A 22,256-nucleotide genomic window follows, 5' to 3' on the forward strand; every position below is an offset into this window, starting at 1 on the left:
GCCAGTGACCCAAAGGGATGCTGACTGGCTGAACCAACCAGACTCTCCCTAAATGAGATTTGAACTCAAGATAGAAATAACAATTTGGCCCCGTGGGCTGCTGGGTACCTGCTCAGCTCAGCTCTATATACTGGGCGGGACCTGACCACGAGAGCCCCCCGGGGACTGCTGGGTACCTGCCCAGGTGACCTCCATACCCTGGGAGGGGCCTGACCACGAGAGCCCCGTGGGCTGCTGGGTACCTGCTCAGCTGAGCTCTATATCCTGGGTGGGGCCTGACCACGAGAGCCCCGGGGGCTGCTGGGTACCTGCTCAGCTGAGCTCCATACCCTGGGCGGGACCTGACCACGAGAGCCCCGGGGGCTGCTGGGTACCTGCCCAGGTGACCTCCATACCTACCCTGGGAGGGGCCTGACCACGAGAGCCCTGTGGGCTGCTGGGTACCTGCTCAGCTGAGCCCCTGACGGCCACTCCTTTCTGGCTCTGAGTTGCTTCCAACAGGACCGCAGTCACCTGCTTCAGTCTGCTTTGACCCATCTGCCCCCACTTTGCCTTTCCTCTCCCTCCCTGCGATGATTCCAGTGACATTTCCAGCCCGGACCCCTCTCCCAGGCCAGATGCCTCCGTCCAGTCACTGCACACCCATCTCACCTTGGGGGCTAGCAGGCCCCTCAGAGGACTGGGATCCTGCAGCTCCCCACACCCAGAAGCAGCCCCCCCTTCCCAGGATGCTGAGCCCAGGCACCAGGTGTAACCGAGCAGGACCGTGTGGGGCCTTCCCAGGACAGACCCCCTCCCCCACATCCTCTGCTGTAGCTCCTCTCTGAAGTACCTGGATAACAGTATCTGATGCATGTTTCCTCCACCACCAAGTGGAAGAAATTAACTACTTGCTGATCATGAACAGGTAGCCCCAGAGCGTCTGGTGCCTAAGAATTTATAACGTTAACCGCCCGTTACCTCACCATCAACCAGAGAATTGTGCACCAGCTGATCACATACCCTGCGACCCCCTCCTTCACTTGGCCTTTAAAATTGCTCTGCTGAAATCCTTCAGGGAGCTCGGGGTTTTAGAGCACAGGCCACCTGGCCTCCTTGTATTGGCACTTTGACAATTAAGGCTGCACCTTCCTCCACCACACCCGGTGTCAGTAGACTGGTTCTGCTGCACTCGGGCGAGCGGACCCACGTTCGGTTCCGGTAACACTGGGGCCTCCCAGCCTCCCACTCGCCTTGTGCCCCAGTGACTGTCAGCTCCTCCTCCACAGTCTTCTTGCAGCAAAAACAGAAATGAAGTTTCCCTGCCTCGAGAACAAGGGAAACAAAGGAACAACCAACAGGCTAGAGAAGAAATGTGACCCGGCCTGAAAGAGCTCATCACTGCTTGTTTTACTTTGTCACTCATTTGTAGCAACTAGATTTGTACTTCACAAAGCTAACCTTACTCCCTGACACTATGGAATTTAACTTCGGCACCCATCACCCCTGTGTGAGTTACAGCCCTTGCCTATCACTACCTAACCTTGTTACGTAAGGCACTTAGATTCTATACGCCCCTCATAACAAATCACCCCCTAGTTTTTCCTTTCAGAAACAAGGTCACCGGCCGATAAACCAGAGGCAAACGGACGCAATTACCAGACCGCCGGACCCCAATTACCAGGCAACCTGATGCCAGCTGTGACCGTTTTGAAATGATGCAAAGGAAAGGAGGAATGCAAGACCTTCACTACTTTGATCCTTATCCTCTACCCCGGATTGCGGGAGCCCCACATATAAAATCTTCCCTGATTCTCAAAGAGGGGTGCCCAGTTCTTGAGGTCTAGCCGGCTGTGTCTTCCCTGCAGCCTCGCAGAAAAATAAAGCCAATTCTCTCTTTCTCAAAAAAAAAAAAAAAAGAAAGAAAGAAAGAACAATTTGACCAAAGCTGGTAAGATAGAGAGAAAAGAAGACATGAAGCGGCAGAAGGCACAAGTAGGCAGAAACCGTGAAATACAGAATATTGAGTTATAATGATATTAAAGCCCTCAGATAAAGAATAACATGCTTTCTGGGGTTTTTTTGTTTTGTTTTGTTTCTGTTTGTTTGTTTTTTGGCCTTGCCGTGGGGCTTATGGGATCTTCGTTCCCCGACCAGGGAACCCATGCCCCCTGCAGTGGAAGCAAGAAGTCCTAACCACTGAACCACCAGGGAAGTCACACATGCTTTCTGGTGATAGCGCAATATGATAGTCCCATCTGGAGTTTGCTGTAGGCTGAACAACCTTCCATTCCCCAGCTTTATTCCAAAGTTGGCAAGCCTGGCTATGCCATGGTTCCTGTTCTGTAACATAGAAGAAAGTGGAACTACTCAATTATATTATAAACCCCATGGTATCAGCTAATTATAAAATAACAGAAGAGAGGTGAAGGCATGAAGGTGAGAAACTCAGGGGAAAAAATCGACTGTCAGGATTTCACCAGCAACATCCAGAGAAAAGATAATACTAACTCTGTCTTCTTAGGAAAAAAATACCTCTAGAGAGGGTTAGATGGTTGGACCCTTTAAGTTGCTAAGAGGAAAGAAACCTACAGAAATATGGGTGGTGGACATTTCTGACAGCACAGTCAGGCTTCACAGAAAAACAGGAACCACTCCTTTAAATGTCTATTTCCACATCTGTAAAATGGAAAGGGAATAACTACTTGTTATGGACTGAATTCTGTCCCCCTCCCCCCAACTCATATGTTGAAGCCTCAACCCCCTCTTTTGGAGAAAGGGCCTTGAAGGAGATTATTAAGATCAAGTGAAGTCTTAAGAGTGGACCCTAATCTGATAGGGCCTGTTCTTATAAGAAAAGAAAGAGACACTAGAGCTCTCTGTCCTCGTGCACACACAGGAAAGGCCACGTGAGGACACAGTGAGAAGAGAGCACCTTGATCTAGGACTTTGAGCCTCTAGAAGTGTGAGAAAACAAACTTCGGTTGTTTAAGCCACCCAGTCTGTGTTGTTGTGTTATGGCAGTCTGAGCAGACTAATATACAACCTAACAGGGTTGTGTGTAAGGAAAATTAAATCAGATCATGTTAATGTATTAAGAAAAGTACCATGTATTGGGCACCTCCCTGTGCCAGGCCCTTCATGGACATCATCTCAAGTCCTCCAAAACTTCATGCCCTTTGCACCCCTCACACTGCTTGGTGTGTAGTTGGTTGGTTGAATTTTGAATCTGAACATCATGGTCTTATTAACACAACATTTATAAGCCATAACTGTTTTTATGCATTCACTCATTCTGGAGTATTGAGTACTGACAATGTCCAGCTCCTTGTGCTATGGATAATTATGTGTGGAGACCCATAAGAAAATGAGGTACAGTCTTCCACTTAGAGACTCTGTGATCTACTTAGAGAGAGTAAGACAAGTATATTAATAAGTTACTTGTCCATGTGACTAATCTTTGGAAAAACAATAATATCACATCAAGATTAAACACAGGGACCCAGAGGCAGAAGCTCTGCATTTGAATCCTGGCTCTTCACTTAGCTGTGTGATTGATTATGGTCAGGTTATTTAACCTCTCTGAGTCTCTTTTCTCATCTGCAAAAGAAGATAACAGTAATATCCACCTCAATCCATTACTGTAAAGATGAAGAGATAATATGCTTGAAATATGGGGCCTAACTAAAAGACTTAGGCAAAGGTAAGCTATTTCTATTAGTGTTTGTTGTTTGCGTCTTCGTTCTTACTGGTTTCTGTTTCAAAGATCAACCTTTTTCAGAAGTTTTTTCTCTAGTTCTAAGGCTACCTATCAACAGCCTTCCAGGAACTGGCTGCACCTACTACATACAGAGCTACAGAGTGCGCAAGGGACAGACTAATACAACCTGCAACAGAGTATAAGCTCCTCAAGGAATAGAGCTTATACTCTGTGTGTCCATTAAATCTGAATACAATGCTGTGCCATGGAGGGAGCCTAACATATATCCATTTGCTATAAAGAAAAGAACACAGAGTTAGAAGTCACGTGGCTCTGAGAGCAGACTTGTCAACCTTTGAAGCCAACTCTGCCATTTCCCCAAAACAAGAACTGCAAGAACTAGTTGATAATATATCAGAAAAACTAGTTAATTCACCATGGTTACCAGGGAAACAGGGCCTATTTTTCAAAATGCAGCCAAATATATGCACCAAATTGAAAAAGAGGAAAAAAATTTAGCATGCATCTGGTTTTCCAGAAATGGTATATTAAAAATATATCAATATTCAAACACCATGTGCTTTCTTGAGTTTTTAACTCTTACTTTGTCCTCTTATTTTTCTGCTAGGGTGTTTTGGGTGGATAGATAATTTCTTACTGCCATGATACAGCTTGGGATTCTTAAGCATATCAAGCGAGCATATGCATGGAATACAATTTCTGCAAAGAAGAGATTAGCCAAAAAGCATCACTGGGACATCTACCAAGTGTAGGGTTCTGCCAGGAAAGGGGAGTTTCAGAAAACTGTCCTTCTCAGCTCCTGCCCACAAGGATTTGGGAATCTTATTTGGGGACAGAGCGCACATACCCTTGAAAGACAAGAGAGTATGGGATAAGAGCCAAATGTGTAGGGCAGACAATATACTGTTATAGAAATCTGGATGAGAGACAAGTCACAGAGGGCTGGATTGTTCAGAGTGAACTGAGCCTGAGCTAGTTTCTGATGGCTGAGGAAGAGGGAGACAAGAATAAAGAAATGCCAGAAGGTGCAGGATTTGGAAAGAGAGAGTAAAATGATTTAGGTGGAACAGAAGCTCCAGGCAGGAAATAATGAGACCAAGTTATAAAAAGAACCTAAATGTCATGTTAAGAAATTTGGATTTTAGCCAGAGAGTAGCTAGAAAGCTACTGAATATTTTAGAGGAAAGAAAAATTACAAGGTAAAAGCAATTTATTTTTAGGGTTTAATTTTTTCCGTTTTCTTAATTTTGTTGAAAAGGAAATAAATTCACATTGTGTAAATTTAAAAGGTACAAAAGGTACTCAGTGAAAGGTCTCCCTCTGCTTCTGTCCCCTGCTGCCCATTTTTATCCCAGGAAGCAAATCAATGTTACTGATTTCCTATATATTCTTCCAAAGATATTTATGCATATGTTTTGAAAATGGAATACAGTCAGATTTACTTACCTTAAAAATGTAATTTAAAGATTATTTTATATGAATACATATAAAGATTTCTCATTACCTTTTTAAAAAATAGATGGATTGGTACAAAAGAGCATAATTCTATTTCTTTTACACTTTGCTGCTCAGATCTTCTCCTTGGAGGCAACCCAGTGTCTCTAGTTTCATATACATCCTTCCAGAGATATTCTACGCATATGGAAACAGATAAACACAAACTCACATATCCTCCTCACCCCTTTAAAAATATACAAATAGGATGCATCATATACACTATCTCACCTTCTTCCTGTATTTTAAAATATTTCTTAGAAACCCCCAAAAAGTCTTTACTTAAATTAATGGTATTGTACCAATCTCAACTTCCTGGTTTTAACAATGGATTATGGTTATGTATATCTTATCACTGGGGGAAGCTGGGTGAAGACAGAGGTCCTGACCCACAGGAACTCTCTGTACAATTTTTGGAACTTCTTGGAAGTCTTAAAATATGTCAAAAGAAAAAGTATTAAGACTATTTCTTAGCAATTATTTCAGATCAGTACATAAATAGCTTCCCTTTTTATAGATGCATAGTCATACTTTTCATGAATAAAATATTTAACTTGTCTCCTATGAAGCCAAGTATCTCAGATTTCCTTTAAATTCCTGAAAATTAATAACAGTGTCCAACCGTGTGTACTCAGACTTTGACTCTATGGTTAAGAGTGGGCTAGGTACCAAACTATGTAACCACAATACAGACTGTAGTGGGAAATCAGGGGCTAGGAAATCAGGAGCACCCAGCTCTCATCCTAGTCTTCTGCTCACTAGTGTGTGACTTGGAATAGGTCACGTAACCCTCCTGCTTTGGCTCTCTCATCTGCAACATTGGGATTACCTGCCTTGGTTACCTTTCAATTGCCTTGAGGGTTAGACAAGATGACAGATGGAACATGACTTACTTAAGTTAGATCCACTATAAAAATAAAAGTTTGGCAAGCATGACTATCACCTATATCAGAATCCTCTACCTACAATCAGAAATAGGAGTTATCTCCACAGACATAAAGAACAGATTTGTGGTTGTCAAGGGGAAGCGGGGGTGGGGAAGGGATGGAGTGGGCGTTTGGGGTTAACAGATGCAAACTATTATATATAGAATGGATAAACAACAATGATAGCATAGAGAACTATACTCAATATTTTGTAATAACCTATATGGGAAAAGAATCTGAAAAAGAATAAATAAATAAATAAATATATATATATATATATATATACATACACACACATATATATTATATATACAATACATAATATATATATAAAGCTGAATCCCTTTACTGTACACCTGAAACTAACACATTTTAAATCAACTATACTTCAATAAAAAATAACTTAATTTTTTAAAAAGACAAAAGAAAAGAATATAAAAAAGAATGCATATGTGTAAAATGGAATCACTTTGCTATAGAGCAGAAATTAACACACATTGTAAATCAACTATACTTCAATTAAAAAGAAAGATATAGGAGTTATCTCATGGCAGAGTTAGTCTCCCTTTGAGTGCCAAAGAAAGCTGCATCTTACCCCATATTATTTTTGATTTAAAATAAAATTATTTCCTGAGCGCTTCTGTTTTCTAATCCAGTCACTAATGACTGTCAGAAGGGGTGCCACACAGTAATAATGATAAATAAAACATTTGCATTTAAGAGCCATTCTGCCTCACTTCAACGCACAGTTTAATAACCCATCTAACAGGCTGACTCCTTGGTTTTAGTACATTTTGCAGGTGAATCATCCTGTTGGACACATCAAGAAGCAATTTTAGTTAACACCCAGACACTCTAAAGGGGTTTCACTCAAGGGCCTGGTCCAGCTGATTGGACAAAGATAGATTCCCAACACAAAAAGGCCAGTCGGAGTCTTTCTCCCAGAATTTGGAATTGGGACAAAGAGATTCCACTTCAGTCAAAAAATAGTCTCTTGTAAGATAGAGATATAATGTTGCAAGAGCGAAGGGACCCATCTTCTCCCACCATGGGGCCTGAGTAACAGAAAAAGCTGGGCAATGGGAGAAAAATGAAGCCCACCCAGAGGGAAGCACCCAAAAGAGGCCCACCTGGCTACAGAGTCCATTCCTTTCCCCGGGCCCCTCGCCTTTCCTCCCTCTCTGTGACACTCCCTCTATCATCATCGAAAGTCCGTCAATTGACTGACGATAGGGAATTCCCTGACAGTCCAGTGGTTAAGATTCCATGCTTTCACTACCGAGGGCCCGGGTTCAATCCCTGGTTGGGGAATCCCACAAGACACACCGTGCAGTGCGGCCAAGGGGCGGGGGGGGGATGGCTGACGATAACTTGAATTGATCTCTTGCAACTAAAGAATTTAACTAGAAAATAGCTCACCCAAATACTCATTGCAGCACGATTTGAGACTTGGAAGCAACCTCAATGTTCAGCAGCAGAAGAATCATTGTCAGTGCTGCCATACACAGGTGTGCAGCCTTTTAAAACAGATTACACAGACCGTGTAGCAACAGGATTAAAGAGTTGTTAACTGATACAAGGATGAAGCAAAATTTTATGAGCACTTGAGTTACAGCTGTATACAAAATATGTCTAAAGATGGACAAAGGCTGGAAGAGAAGAGAAAACAGACCAGAAAAAGTAGATGTGGAAATATGAGGTGATAAATACATAAAATTGAACATGGCACTGGGAATGGAAATGAAAGTAAAGATGTGAATGGCCTGTTGAACGAAACATTGACTGGAAAGGCGGCAATTCAAATCAGCTATGAGATTTCAAGTTTGGGTGAATGTATTTGGTGATATTAACACAAATAGAAAAGAAAGGGGAAGGAAGGGAAGGGAGGGAAAAACAAAAGAAAGGAAAGAGGGAAAAGAGGAATATAACAGTCCTGGAACAAGGGCTCTGCTATTGTGGGAGTGTTAACATGCTTTGTTAGACATAGAATCATATCTGAACACAAACCTGAAGATCTTCTGGTTTTCATTCTACAAATGGAAAACCCGAGGCCCCCAGAGGTGAAGGCCACCTAGCTAAGACTTAACAGATCCAGGCTCTTAAAATTCAAGGCCAGTGGACTTCATATATACACCATCCTGTCCTTTGTTTCATAAAAATATACAAAAACTGGATTAAAGCCAAGATATAATGGGTTTGATTTGCAGACCTTTCCTCATTGACCTATTGATAAATTAAGTTCTCATTTCATTGTCAGATTCTTTCCTGAGAAACACTGCTATTAAAAAATATTGCTGGGCTTCCCTGGTGGCGCAGTGGTTGAGAGTCTGGCTGCCGATGCAGGGGACACGGGTTCGTGCCCCGGTCCGGGAGGATCCCACGTGCCGCGGAGCGGCTGGGCCCGTGAGCCGTGGCCGCTGAGCCTGCGCGTCCGGAGCCTGTGCTCCGCAACGGGAGAGGCCACAGCAGTGAGAGGCCCGCGTACCGAAAAAAAAAAAAAAAAAAAAAAATTGCTTTCATAAAGTGATTATGGAGGTTGACAGGTTGTTCAGATAACTGACCAAATAGCATTTTAAAACGATTTCCTTTCTTTCTTTATTTTGCTGCACCACATCTTAGCTGCAGCACATGGGATCTTTGGTGCAGCATGCACATGGGGTCTAGTTCCCTGACCAGGGATTGAACCCAGGGCCTCGGCACTGGGAACACGGAGTCTTAGCCACTGTGCCACCAGGAAGTCCCAAAATGGTTTCCTTTCTAATAAAGATAGGTCAAGAGTTAGAAATGAGGGCAAGACATATGAATGAAAGTTCCTCCCAGCAGGAGGCACTATAGCACATGGAATCAGACTACAGGGGCAAACCTTAGCTTTGCAGCTCTCATTAGCTATGAACTCTTGGATGAGTCTTAGGTGGTACGTAGTAGGTGCTCTATAAATGTCAGTTCTTGTTATTAGCCAACTGAAAGGCTGGACTACTTGCCATGACTGCTGGTTCCAGGTCAAGGCATTAGGGGTGACTTAGGGATCTTTGGGCAAGCATGGAAGGGTCCAGTTAGGCAGACTAAGCCACACCAGGGCCTGGACATGCAGGCAGGCAAGTAAACAGATCAGATGAAATCTGAGCAACAGCTCACACTGGGTTCCCTAGAGAGTGTTCAAAGTTGAGTTTAAGGGGCAGGATGCCAGGACAGGAAATAATTGGAGAATACTCAGCTTAACCCTAGAAGAGACCTGAAGCAGGCCAACAATGGTGGGAGCTGGGGGGTGGGAAAGGATATAATAGAAAAAAAGAGTGCTCAGCACCATTCAGGACATAGGAAGAAACCTGGTTACCTGGCGACATCAAATGGTAGATTGGAGTTAGAGGCTTAGAGGTAACACTTGTTAAAAACTGTGCAGGGGGCTTCCCTGGTGGCGCAGTGGTTGAGAGTCCGCCTGCCGATGCGGGTTCGTGCCCCGGTCCGGGAAGATCCCACATGCCGCGGAGCAGCTGGGCCCGTGAGCCATGGCCTCTGAACCTGCGTGTCCGGGGCCTGTGCTCTGCAATGGGAGAGGCCACAAACAGTGAGAGGCCCGTGTACAAACTGTGCGGGGTCTAAAGTTTTACCCCATTTCCAAGCTTGCAAGTTACTCTTTCATGGACACTGGTAAAAGGCATGAGCCTCTTGGCCGGAGACTGAGGATTTTATTACATGGGGCAAAAGAAGTAGCCAGAGTTTGTGTTGGTTTGCAGTGGTTCCCCATGTCCCCCGAATCCCACAGTGGTGACACAAAGGACCCATCCAGGATGCCTGCACATGCAGAGGGTTGCCGTGGGAGAGGAACACGGACCTGGAGGGACTCATTGTTTTTGTAATGAGCAGTAGCAAGCCTGTGTTTGGGAGGAGGCACGGCCTCTTCCCTGAAGGTCGCCTGCTGCACACATAACCCTGAATGATGGCCTGGACAAAGAGCCGTCGGGGCCTTGCATTCTTGGCATGCTCAGAAAGAACAGATGGGGAGGCCCAGTGCCCATGGCAGATTCTCTCTTCCAACAACCCTTTTAAACCAGGATGGAAACTTTAGTCAGGGTGAATTCAAAAATGAGGTGGAATTAAGTCAAAAGAAAGGAGGCTGTAGGAGTGCAAAAGTGAGGTGCTGGAGAGAGCAGGTGAGTCAGAGGCTGGCTCTGGAGATAAGGAGAGACCCCAGACAGGGACGTGGGCCTCATCCAGCATAGAAGTCAGAAGAAAAGGTAAGATCTGCGAGGGAGAGAAAGCAGAGAGAGAAGGACTCACATAAAATGCCCAACTGAATCAGCAGATGCAAACTATTGTATATAGGAGGGATAAACAACAAGGTCCTACTGTAGAGCACAGGGAACTATATTCAATGTCCTGTGATAAACCGTAATGGAAAAGACTATGAAAAAGAATATATATGTATAACTGAATCACTTTGCCATAGACCAGAAACTAACACAACATTGTAAATCAACTATACTTGAATAAAATAATTTTTTTCAATGCCCAGTTGAGAGGCTAGGACAACAAGACAGAGGCAGCAGGGGGAGAAGCGGGGCTGTGTGAAATCAGTCAAATCACGCCTGCGCTCAGGGGTCTAGGGACACCCTCCCAACCCAGCCCCCCAGCCGGGCGGGGGCCCCCCCTTCCATGCACTCCCTCAGCGCCTCCTGTCGGCTCCATGGCTGGCTGTGACCGCCCTGGGATTATAAATCCTCCTGAAACAGGGGCCGTGTGATTCACCTCCATACCCAGTGTCTACAGCAGCGCCTCTCATGTCTGGCGTCCAATGTACACACTGTGAATTAACGAGTCAACCAGTTAGCTGGTGAGGCAGTTTCTGGAAACCTTACAGTGTCAGATTCTGCACGTGAATCATATAAGATGAGGAGTGAGAACAAAGCGGCTGCTCGTGGAAATTGGGAAGTCATAGGTTCCAATTCCAGAAGACGGTTTTGTCGGCGTAAAGGTACACACACCAGCCCTTCAGGCACTAAGGGTGGAGAGTGGGGTGAAAAGCCAAGGTGGCAACTCTTGTTCTTTATGTCCACCTCCCACCCCTTGCCTTGTGGGTGTAGAGAGTCACACCGCTTCAAAGAGAAGCACAATTGTCACAGCTGAAGCGAAAAGAAATGGCAACAGTCAACTTTAGTTATTTAGAAAAAATTTCCACGAGTGCTTTAGTGAAATCAGGTGTGGGGAGAAGCGGGGGGGGGGGGGGAGCAGGGTACAGAGCTAACACCAAAGCAGTGGAGTCTGGGACACAGAAGAAGAGGAAGAGGCCCTGCTTCAAGGAGACCCGGGCGAGGTCTGGCGGGTGGGGAAGTCAGTCAGAGATGGGGGCCAGGAACCCTGACTCAGTGGAAAGAGAGTGTGCTCCGGGGCACCGGGTTGCAGGGATCCTATCAGAAGATCACCGTGCTCCTACCTTCCCAGCTCGGGGCCTTTGCACTTCTGTGCCCTCTGCCCGGAATGCTCTTCCCACGGCTCAGCCCCTCATTGCCTTCAGGTCTCTTCAGAAATACTGTCTCTCAGAAGGACATGCCCTGACCATCCATCTAACATAGAACCCCTCTCCTCTGTCTCTCTCGAGTCCATCTCCCTGATTTTATTTACTTTCCTAACATACACAATACACGTCAGGGGATACATGGCCACCAGAGTTCCTAAGATCCTGTTTTCTGTTTCTAATAAAACTAAGGGAGATGAACAAAAATATATAAGGTTCTTCAACATCACTAATACATCTCTCTCTCTTCTAATGCATGTCTACTACAGAGTAACATTTCTACTGGAAGTTCCCCTTTCAGGACACCAAATGAAGAAAGCAACGTTGAAATTAGACAGTAACACAGTCAGCAGTTTGGGATTTTAAAAGAGAAGCTTGGGTCACCTCATCCGATGGGAAGCAGTGGCCATGCCACATCCACAGAGCTCCACCACAGAAGAAGCTGGCATGAGTAACGTCTTATTAAATAACCATTACTCCGTCTTCTAATGGAAATCTCTCCCAGTAGCAAGGATGCGCAATCCCTCAGAAGAGAAAAGTGTTCTTTTAATGGCAGAAAATTGTATATATCTTTCTCCCGGAGAGAAGCCCTCTCTCAATGCCTTAAAAAGAACCAGTTAATTAACAATATAAAACCCTGGCAACGAGAAGAGGGGGGCCTCTACAGCTCAGGCCGCACGAACCTAAACAGCAGGCCAACGTGAACCTAAACAGCAGGCCAACATCTGCAAACCAGCCTATGCTGGTTTGGGAGCATGTGGATGGAAAAGTCGATTTAATCATTCCTTTTTTGCTGTAGGGCAAGGACCTCTGTCAGCTGGGGCTTGCATCATGCCCCTGGTTTTTCCAGCAGAAGAAAACCCACTCATGCACCAAGACTTTGCTGAGCCTTTCCAAACTGTCATGTGTGAGGTCACCTTCAGTGCCCCAGGACACCCCTTAACAGAATTGGCACCCTTAATGCCCAAGAAGGTAGAGCCCTAACGCTTCGCTAGGGTGGGACCAGATGGTGGTCAAACCCTCCCCTACTACACTTGGGGCTCACTTCCATGCCCCGTGGGCTGATTACAAACTCCTAGTTTAAAAATTAAATAGCCAAGTCATCTTGAACCCAGTCCTGCAAAGGGACGTGTCTTGCCAAGGCAGAGAGAGGAAAGCCAGCAGAAGAAACAGTGGTGAGAGTAGAGTTCATCACAATTCACATTCAGTTGGATTCTGAGCCTCTTAACCAAAAAGGAAGCTCATTTCCATCAGTGGCAACTCCCACCGCTAAGGGAGTGACCTGGGGCTTACTTGAAATGAAAGCCTCCAGCTACTAATGCAGGACCTAGGGCACCAGGAGAGCTAAGTGGTTAATGCCACAGGACTCTGGGGAGAACCGGCTCCAATTCTCTCTCAAGCCAGACAGGGTAAGGCCAGAAACTAGAAAGATACCATCGCAGGAGGAAGAAGGAAGGCAGGGTGGGAAAATGGCTGCTTTTAAGCTGTGAGAGCTGCTCATTATCCTCTCTCTTCCCTCACTAACACACACACACACACACGCACACACACACAAGATGTGATAACTCTAAGTACCTCCTACTCCACCTGGAGCAGGAAAGAATAGTGTTAGTATCAATGTGAGGAAGTAGCCAAAACTTTGTGAAGAAAGAGGAGGAACCTCTGAGGATCAAGAGGGGAGACTTTCCCCAGGACCAGATTACCCAACAAGATCAGCGGCCCTGGGATAAAGACGTTTGGTGATAGAAAGTTCCATTAAAGACCAAAACCAAGGGAATTCCCTCATGGCCCAGTGGTTAGGACTCTGCACTCTCACTGCTAAGGGCCTGGGTTTGATCCCTGGTCAGGAGACTAAAATCCCATAATCCCATAATCCATGGTACAGCCAAAAAAAAAAAGCTAAAACCTAGTTCTCAGCTTCCCAGAGGATATGAGAACCCTAAACAGGAGGAAATCACATCAACTTTTACTAGAGGGAGTGTGAAAGGATGGTAACAGTTTTTGATATAGATTGTGTTGTTCTTTTTTGTTTCTCCTTATATTCATTTATTCATTCTTCCAACAAATAGTTACTAAGTGCCTGCTGTGAGTCAGACATTGCCGAAGGACAAGGAGATATAACAGTAAAAAAGACAGACAAAGTTTCTGCCTTCATGGACTTTATATTCTGCTGAGGAGGCAATCAATAATTTTTAAAAAGCATCAAATACTTAGGTGATGCTTTCCACATGTCAGATCCATTTCTAAACCCTTTCCATATAGTAACTCATTTTATTTTTATCACAACCTATACGGTAAGTGCTATTATTATCCCCATTTTACAAATAAGGAAACCAAGGCATAGGCAGGCTAAGTAACTTGTCCAAGTACACACAGCTAATAAGTAACAGAACAAGGATTTGAACCCAGGAAGTTGAATTTTAGAGTCCATATTTTTTAATGGACATAGATTGGTACTGGTATGGGTTTCGGGGTGGAGATAGAGAGAGAGATACAGACAGAGACAGAGAAGAGGACAGGAGACCTCTAAGTAAATCATCTTGAAAGGGACTTAGAAGCCAGCTGAGAGAGAGATAGATGGATAGATAAATAGATACATGCTATCTATTCCTATTAAAGATATATCTATTTCTATTTTATAGAAAGCAGTGTTTAAAAAAAGAATAATAGAAAGCAGTGGGGTTGGGGGCTGGGCTTGGAACAGGGTGGCCAGGGCAGGTGCCATTCGAGTTGACCAGGGCAGATTCCCAAGGCCTTGCCAAGCCACAAGCAAGTGTGATCATGAGTGACCAGGTCCCAGGTCTTCAACAGCAAACCCCAGAGAAGACCAGGGCTAGAAACAGTCCCATTACAGTGGTCAGTGTCCAAGCAAAGGCCAGCTGCAATACAGAAGATCCATCTGTGTCATCTGCCTCCCTTCCTGGACCATAAGCACCTCCCCACATGCATTTGCCAGGTGCCACGAAGAGAAGGGAAGGGGAGCAGAAACCAGAAAGATGGGGCCTTTCTACAAAAATAGACTCAACATTCCCCCTAAAATCCTGTTTAAATGATTGAATCTGAGTAAATTTACTTGACTCGACTAAAATGTAAAGCCCCCTTGGCACCTCAAGCCCTATCTAGCAGAACACGGGTTCGTAAGGGAATGCAGATCAGCAGTGGAAAAAATCTAGGCTAACTCTGCTCTCGACTGAGCATTTGTGATGCTGCTGCCCTCCACTCGAAGGCTACTTGGGGAAGGAGAGAGAGAGGACACAGGATGAACAGCAAGAGGAGCTAAAAGGATCTGTTGCTTTCCTTTAAGGTGGTATGGTCATGGTTGCACAGATGTTTAGTCACGGCAAAGGGTAGGAAGGAAGCACATGTTTAAGTACATCGCTGGAGAGACCAAAAGGATTATGCAGTGTTCCATTATAATTTTTCTAAAGCTTAAAGCATGATTTAGGAGAAGCTGTTCGTGGCATTGCTGCATTCAGTTACCCAGCACAGATTTGGATGGGCCTGGCAGCAATTTCCAGGCTTCCAAATGTGGGTCATAAATATGTGTTAATCAGAAAGGACATTGCAATCAAGTGGCTTCACATATGTATCATCCTTCCTATGAAAGGCATTTATTAGCAACCTCCTACATGAGGTTCAGGCAGCCTGGAATTTATATGCAGAAATTAAGCAGTCATAATTCCTACCTCTTGAAACTTAAACTGGGCAATGTCGATTTGAACAATCCCATAAATATACAACTAAACAAAGCTCATTTGCAATTATTCTCTTTCCCAAACTGTCTTCCAAAGTGGCTGTACCATGTTGCATTCCCACCAGCAACGACTGAGAGTTCCTATTGTTCTACGTCCTCACTACCATTTGGTGTGTCAGTATTTTGGAATTTAGCTATTCTAATAGATATATAACGGTACCTCATTGCTGTTTTAATTTGCAATTCCCTAGTGATATAAAACAGGGAACATCTTTTCATATGCCATCCCATCATTTTTTCTGTATTCTATTCATTGGAAGAAATTCAACAGGTCCAGTCCACACTCAAGGGGAGGGAATTATACAAGGACATGAAGAGCAGGAGATGGGGCCATTTGGGGGATGATCTCAGAGGCTGCCCAACATAATTAGATTCAGAAAAGAATGGAGGAGAGGAATTTGAGACAAATAAAGACAGTGCTTTTAGGGGCTTCCCTGGTGGCGCAGTGGTTGAGAATCCGCCTGCCGATGCAGGGGACACGGGTTCGTGCCCCGGTCCGGGAAGATCCCACATGCCGCGGAGCGGCTGGGCCCGTGAGCCATGGTCGCTGAGCCTGTGCGTCCGGAGCCTGTGCTCCGCAACGGGAGAGGCCACAGCAGTGAGAGGCCCGCATACCACAAAAAAAAAAAAAAAAAAAAAGACAGTGCTTTTGAGGAGTCTTGATATCAAGAGAAAAAGAAATGAAGGGTTAGTTGCAGAAGAATATGGAGTTAAAGGATGTTTTTATTTATTTGTTTTACAACTAGATCATGCTTATCAATAAAGGTGATATATTTGATGTATTGAATATAAATACGAAATAGAAATGTATTTTATACCTTTATTCCTATATTTCCTAGAAGTCTTGTGAACAACAAGGCTCAGGTTTGTAGGCAACAAACCTGAGAGGGCATTTTTTTTTAACTTTTTATTCTATATTGGAGTACAATTGATTAACAATGCTGTGTTGGTTTCAGGTATACAGCAAAGTGATTCAGTTATACATATACATGTATCTAGTCTTTTTCAAATTCTTTTCCCTTTTAGGTTGTTACATAATATTGAACAGAGTTCTCTGTGCTGTACAGTAGATCCTTGTTGGTTATTCATTTTAAATATGGCAGTGAGTACACGGCAATCGAGAGGGCATTGTTTTAATAGTCTGTTTTGTACCGATGTAACGGGTCAGAAACAAGCACACCTGTATCCCAGTGCTTCCAGGATGCTTACCTCTACACCCTCTGATTGCTAAAATCAGCCACATTTTCAGCCATCATCCACTTCTATTTAGGCAAATGAAACCAGTAGGCCTCCGTGAGAGCAGACATTCTCTCTTGGCTTGAAAACAAGCCTACAGCTGCTTGGAAAAGGCAGGCTGCTGGGCAGAGACCCGCATGTGGCAAATGGCCCAACGACGCCAATTAAAATGTTACTCAACTGGAATTGACGTTTAAATCATAAATGATGTCTGCAGTTGCTTTATCTCCTGACTCTACAATGACACAATAAAATGCGCACTAAACACAGAGACAAAAGAAAATGGATGGGCCGGTTTATCTGTGAGAGCAAATGTCCCAGCTGTGTGTGATGTTAGTCCATTGAGAACAAATGAGTCTTAGGATCTCCTGGGAATAAGGGTTGGGGGACGGTGACAAATAATGTGCTTTCTTCCCTTTCCACCTTCAGAACCAACTCAAGATAAGATACAGAAGGGAAATGAAGGTGTTAGTTTTACTACTGACAAGATAGTGGCTTCAGAGCTGAGTCTGTTCTACTCCCTTTCCCCGTCTAGACCTTGGGTCACCATTACCTTATACTGATCCGGGGCAGCGAGGGAAGAAAAAGAACACGAATCTTCGCAGCTTACAGCCTTCTGATGGACTTGCTCTTCTTTGAGAAAGATGAGCTGTTGGACATCACCTGCCGTAACATACGTGCGGGCCAAAAATTTAAAATGAGTAAAATGCATGACCATGTTATTGCAAGGTTAGTAAGAAATACTATCTTTTATTCAGTTTGGACTATTGAAAAAGCACAAAGTTTAAGGGAGTGACACTTAATGTCCCAAGTGACTATACACTGAACCAAGAAAACCCTCAATGGATTCCAAATGGTCACTTCTTAACCCCGTCTCCCCCTCCCATCAGAGAACATTAGAATCTTGAAAACAGGAAACAGGTGGAGGACGGATGCCAACAAGCCTACCCCGGTTTGCATGCTCTCAAAATTCATGTTAGAACAGGATTTTATTCGAATGCCTTCCCCTTCTGGAAGGGAATGAGAAAACGGTGGACAGAAGCTCAGGGCATTATCCCACAGAAGTTCCTCCACAAAGAAACATGGCGTGAGGAGCCGGGGTCAGGGGGGGAGGGCTCCCCTGTAGCAGCAACAAAACTAGCCAGAGAAGTGCCCAACACCTCCCGGGGGCTCGGGATGCCTGTTCTACAAGTAATTCATCACGTGTGTGAAAGGCAGGCCAAATACACACCAAGAAAGGAAATACAGCAGGTTTTATCAAGCACTGACAGTGCTCCAAGCTCTAGGCCATGTCCCGGGAATGCAGGGATAAATTCATACTCAAGGTGACCCAAAGAAGCTACATTCTGGGATAAGACCCCCACCAGTATCATCACTATGAGCCTTGAAGAGTTTTATAGTATGAATATTCAACTACTGCAGGGGCTCAATGGCGAATCTCTTTCCTTGGAGTCATTTCCCACTTATCTGAATATGTTCCAGGCACTATGCTGAATTCAGAGGATCCAGGAGACTGGGAAAGCAAGTCTGCATGGATCTTACATTCCATGATCAAGACAAGTCTGCTTTTGGAAAACACCCTAAAGTGGGCTCTACTCCACCAGAAGCTCTGTATGATCTAAAAGTCCCTCTACTCTATGATTCTTCTTTAACTTTCTTGGCTTCTCCTATATTGTGAAGCCAACTTCCTGCTAGTAATGCTAGACTCAGCCTAGGTATACCCCTCCTCCAGGAAGCCTTCCCTGATTCCCTTAGCAGGCTGGGCTTGGTGGCTTTGTGCTAGGCCCTTGGCACACTGCATAGGCTTGTATCACTTTATGTTTCTTGAGGGCAGGGGCAATTTCTCATTCACCTTCACAGCACAGATAGATCACAGTGCCTACCGCTGAGTGGGCACTAGTAAATATTTGTTCCCCTATACAGTCCCTCCAACCAAAATTATCTCAAGTGCTCCAGTACCTAGGAAGCTTCAAATCTCAAAATTCCAAGGACAGATTAAGGATAAAACCAAATATAAAAGCAAGGCTTGGGGCTTCCCTGGTAGTACAGTGGTTAGGAATCAGCCTGCCAATGCAGGGGACACGGGTTCGAGCCCTGGTCTGGGAAGACCCCACATACTGTGGAACAACTAAGCCCGTGCACCACAACTACGGAACCTGCCTTCTATAGCCCGCGAGTCACAATTACTGAAGCCCGCGTGCGTAGAGCCCGAGCTCTGCAACAAGAGAAGCCCGCGCGCCCCGCAACTAGAGAAAGCCCACCCCACGTGCAACAACGAAGACCCAAAGCAGCCAAAAATAAATTCATTTTTTAAAAATAGTTTTTTTAAAAAGCAAGGCTAGGGACTTCTAGTGGCTTGCAGAACCCCCTAGGGGAGAGCATGGGATACTTGAGGCGGGGAAAGGGGAGACGGGCATAAATATCTAACATTATTAGGGTACCGGGAGCTCCGTCGAACCTGCCGCGAGGTACATGGACAGCACGCTTAGGAAGGGCTCTGAGGCGGAAGTTCGGTCGGTCGGCCCGAGGCCCGAGCTAGTGGAGACCCGAGCGGCCGCCGCCTGCCCCGCTTGCCCCAGGCAGCCAGCAGGGGGCGGGCGAGGGCCTCCGGGCGCCGCTGGCGGGGCGGGTGCTGGGCCGGGTGCTGGGCCGGGTCCCGAGCCGGGCGGGGCGCTGGGGCAACTTTTTGGTTGGCTGCCGCTGGGTGCTGACCGCCCAGGCCCCTCTTAAACTGGATCTCTCCCTTCCCCTCCCTTTTCGGTCGCGGCGCACGACTCGGCAAGTGGTTTCCAACCAGCTCGACGTCAGAGCCCGCCACGTGGCCTGGGGGTCTCTCCCGTGGCACTTAGCGGGCGCGCGCGCCCCTCCTGTCCCCGGGCCCCCTCCGTCTGGGCGGAACTCGGCCCTCCCTCGGGAGAAGCCTCCCAGTCCCCAGGGGAGCTGCTGTGAGGGCCCCTCTGGGGCGGAGACGTCCTCAGTGTGCCGGGGACACTTCCTCCCCTGGAATGACCCTCTTGGCGCCTAAGGACCCCCTTTTCCTCCCAGGGGCCGAGGTGCCCGGCACCTTCTGTACCTGTGATCCCGACGCCCAAGGGATCCGCGCCACAGGGAGCTTCAAGCTCCTTTTGCAATGAAAAAAGAAAACAACATACAAACAAACAAAACTTCGAGAATGAAACTGACCCAGCACGGAGGCGCTCTAGCCCGGGACGGTGTCCGTGTTCCAGGCGCACGCGGGGCCCCCGCCAGCCCGGTGGCTCTGACGACCCCGGAACGGCCAGTTTAGGAAGCGCGTTAACATCACGGGCCTGAAACACTTTTAAGCTTCAGAGCGGAGCAGTGTTAATTCCGGTGTTGGCAAGAAACGGAGGGAATTTTGCCCACACAGACCTCCCCCGCCACAAGTGCCTTACAGTTGCCACTTCGCCCGGCGGTTGGGCTTCCCTCCTGGCGCAGTGGTTGAGTCCGCCTCCCGATGCGGGGGAGGGCGGGTTCGTGCCCTGGTCCGGGAGGATCACACGTGCCGCGGAGCCTGTGCTCCGCAACTGGAGAGGCCAGCGCAGTGGGAGGCCCGCGTACCACAAAAAAAAAAAAAAAAAAAAAAAAAAAAAAAAAAAAAAAGGTCTGACCTTGAGTCTTGCGGGAGCTGTTAACTACTGTGAGCCTTAATGAGGGAGCAGTTTTCTCCCCCAGCTTTTCAGGACTGACAGTGCGTTATACAGCATGGGACCCTCTTCCAACATTTTCAGGCTGTGAGGCTTGTTATGGTTGTCTGTCCTGGGAAAAAGTCTGCACCGTTGGGGTTCTGACTTGTGTCCGCCAAGATAAAGAGGAAAGGTTGCCCTAGAGAAAGTTTGTCTGAAGGAAGAGTTTCTAAGTTTCGGTGTGGCTCTCTTCGGCATCAGTGGGCATTTTTACTGTGTTTTACTGCTATACATTCCTATAGAAAGGGTTACTCTCCAAATTCAATAAAATTTGTAAAGATCCAAATTTAGAGTTGAGTGAATTAAATGAAGGAATCGTTATAGCTATCACTGGTACCGCTTAGTAATCTCCTGAAATGTGAGGCTTGTGGGGTGTTTTACATATTTGCCTCAGTGGTGAAAGACCCTTTTACTGATCAGAAAATAACTAATTTTACTAATTAGGAAACCAAATGGGACATCAATTTTATCATGCTTTTAAAGAGGAAACAAGGTGCAGCGTTGCAAACTGTCCTAGGCACCCCCTTTCCAGCCATGTATATGGGGTGGGAGCACACAGTTTGCCCTGCCCCAACTACCTGGATCTCTGGTGAATGGCACTACCACAGAGAGAAATGCAGTGGTCAGGCTTTGTTTTACAATTGGATGTTGGGGATTCCTCTTGAGCCAAGTGGTTCCTTCTGCGAGAGGGACATGGGCTGAGAGAGCCAGGCAGGAGGTCAAGGAAGCAGCAGCCTGAGCCAGTGTCTGTTTTAAGGACTGTGGAAACTGAGCAAGTGCTGAAGACATGTACACTCCCTGGGCTCTGCCTGCACCTCTGGGTAAACAAGTCTCAGGCTTCCTTTGGTTTTTTTTAAATGTTAAAGTTTATTTCCCTCTTTCCTAGGTAAGTACTGTTGCCAGTAACGTTTATATTTTCCAAATTGATAATGTTCCTTGCAACTGTACAGGGAGATTGGAAAGTTGGTGACTGCTGACTTTCTGTAAAATGGATTCTCAGAGTATTGGCACTTAGTTCACTACTTATTTTACTCCTGGCTGGAAATTACAGGAGATTCCCAGTGTCAGGAAGTTTGGAGAATGTAGCTGTTTTACAGGAACTCTACTTAAAGGTAGCTTTTTACTCATCAAAGGTAGCTGGTAGGTAGCCCAATAAAAGACTCTTTACCTAACACACACATACACACACACAAAACCATAAAAAGTTAGCATATGATATTCTTAACATTGTTTTTCTCAATTTCCTACCAGGCTCAGTCCAGTTCAAGATGCTGGCAAACAGGTATGGACCAAACGGAAAGAATTTGGCTTAAGTTAATAAATACGAATAGAATTCTTGGCCAAGGATGAGAACTCTAATCTGATTGGATATCCTGCTCTGATGGGTTAAAGGATTTACCTGAGGCCAACTTGATAGGTAGGAATTTATTAAGTGCAATCACACCCCTCCCCACCTTTAAAAAGTATGTTTTAAATAAAATGGTGGTGGGGGGGGGCTCTAGTAAATAGGTAATACTTTATTATTAATAAAGTATTATAATACTTTATTATAGAAAAAGGTTGTCGTGGGGGGGGATTTTTAAGTGATTGACATCTAATCTTTTAAGATGTTTATCTTTGGCAATGGTGGCCATTTTGAGTTAGAATCTTCCAGAGGCTGAGGGTGAATTGCTAGCATTAGTAAAATATGATTTTGAGTTGAAATTTTTTTTCATTTATATGTCAGAACATTACTATGACTTTGTTGACAATGTGTAGTACATTGGGGAATCCATTTTCCTTACCTGCACTGCTTTTGTAAACATGGTCTAGACACTGTATTTTCTTAAAAGCATCTTATTTAGTAATTGCTGCTCTAATTACCTACTGTGATACTTCTCTTACAGGGCTGGTGCTTGAAAGCTTTTCAGGGAGATAAGGTGTATTTGAA

At 45.4% G+C, this 22,256-nt stretch overlaps 1 long non-coding RNA gene and 1 other non-coding gene across 3 annotated transcripts; one reads left to right on the plus strand and one right to left on the minus strand.

The window, feature by feature from the left end:
- Positions 1 to 5,252: 5,252 nt before the first annotated feature.
- Positions 5,253 to 19,943, minus strand: LOC131762556 (uncharacterized). Of its 2 annotated transcripts, none has more exons than XR_010842258.1 (3): positions 19,806 to 19,937; positions 17,176 to 17,285; positions 5,253 to 5,332 (listed from the first exon to the last, which is right to left on the minus strand). It is a non-coding gene; the product is annotated as an uncharacterized lncRNA (long non-coding RNA). The 2 variants fall into 2 exon arrangements; XR_009337310.2 differs by lacking the exon at positions 5,253 to 5,332 and adding an exon at positions 9,791 to 10,362 and having other exon boundaries at positions 19,806 to 19,943.
- Positions 19,944 to 21,663: 1,720 nt separating this feature from the next.
- LOC131763101 (small nucleolar RNA SNORD93) lies at positions 21,664 to 21,734 on the plus strand. Its single transcript, XR_009337502.1, has one exon. It is a non-coding gene; the product is annotated as a small nucleolar RNA SNORD93 (small nucleolar RNA).
- Positions 21,735 to 22,256: the final 522 nt, after the last annotated feature.

Source organism: Kogia breviceps, chromosome 9 (genome assembly GCF_026419965.1).
Source record: "Kogia breviceps isolate mKogBre1 chromosome 9, mKogBre1 haplotype 1, whole genome shotgun sequence".
Taxonomy (NCBI): domain Eukaryota; kingdom Metazoa; phylum Chordata; class Mammalia; order Artiodactyla; family Physeteridae; genus Kogia; species Kogia breviceps.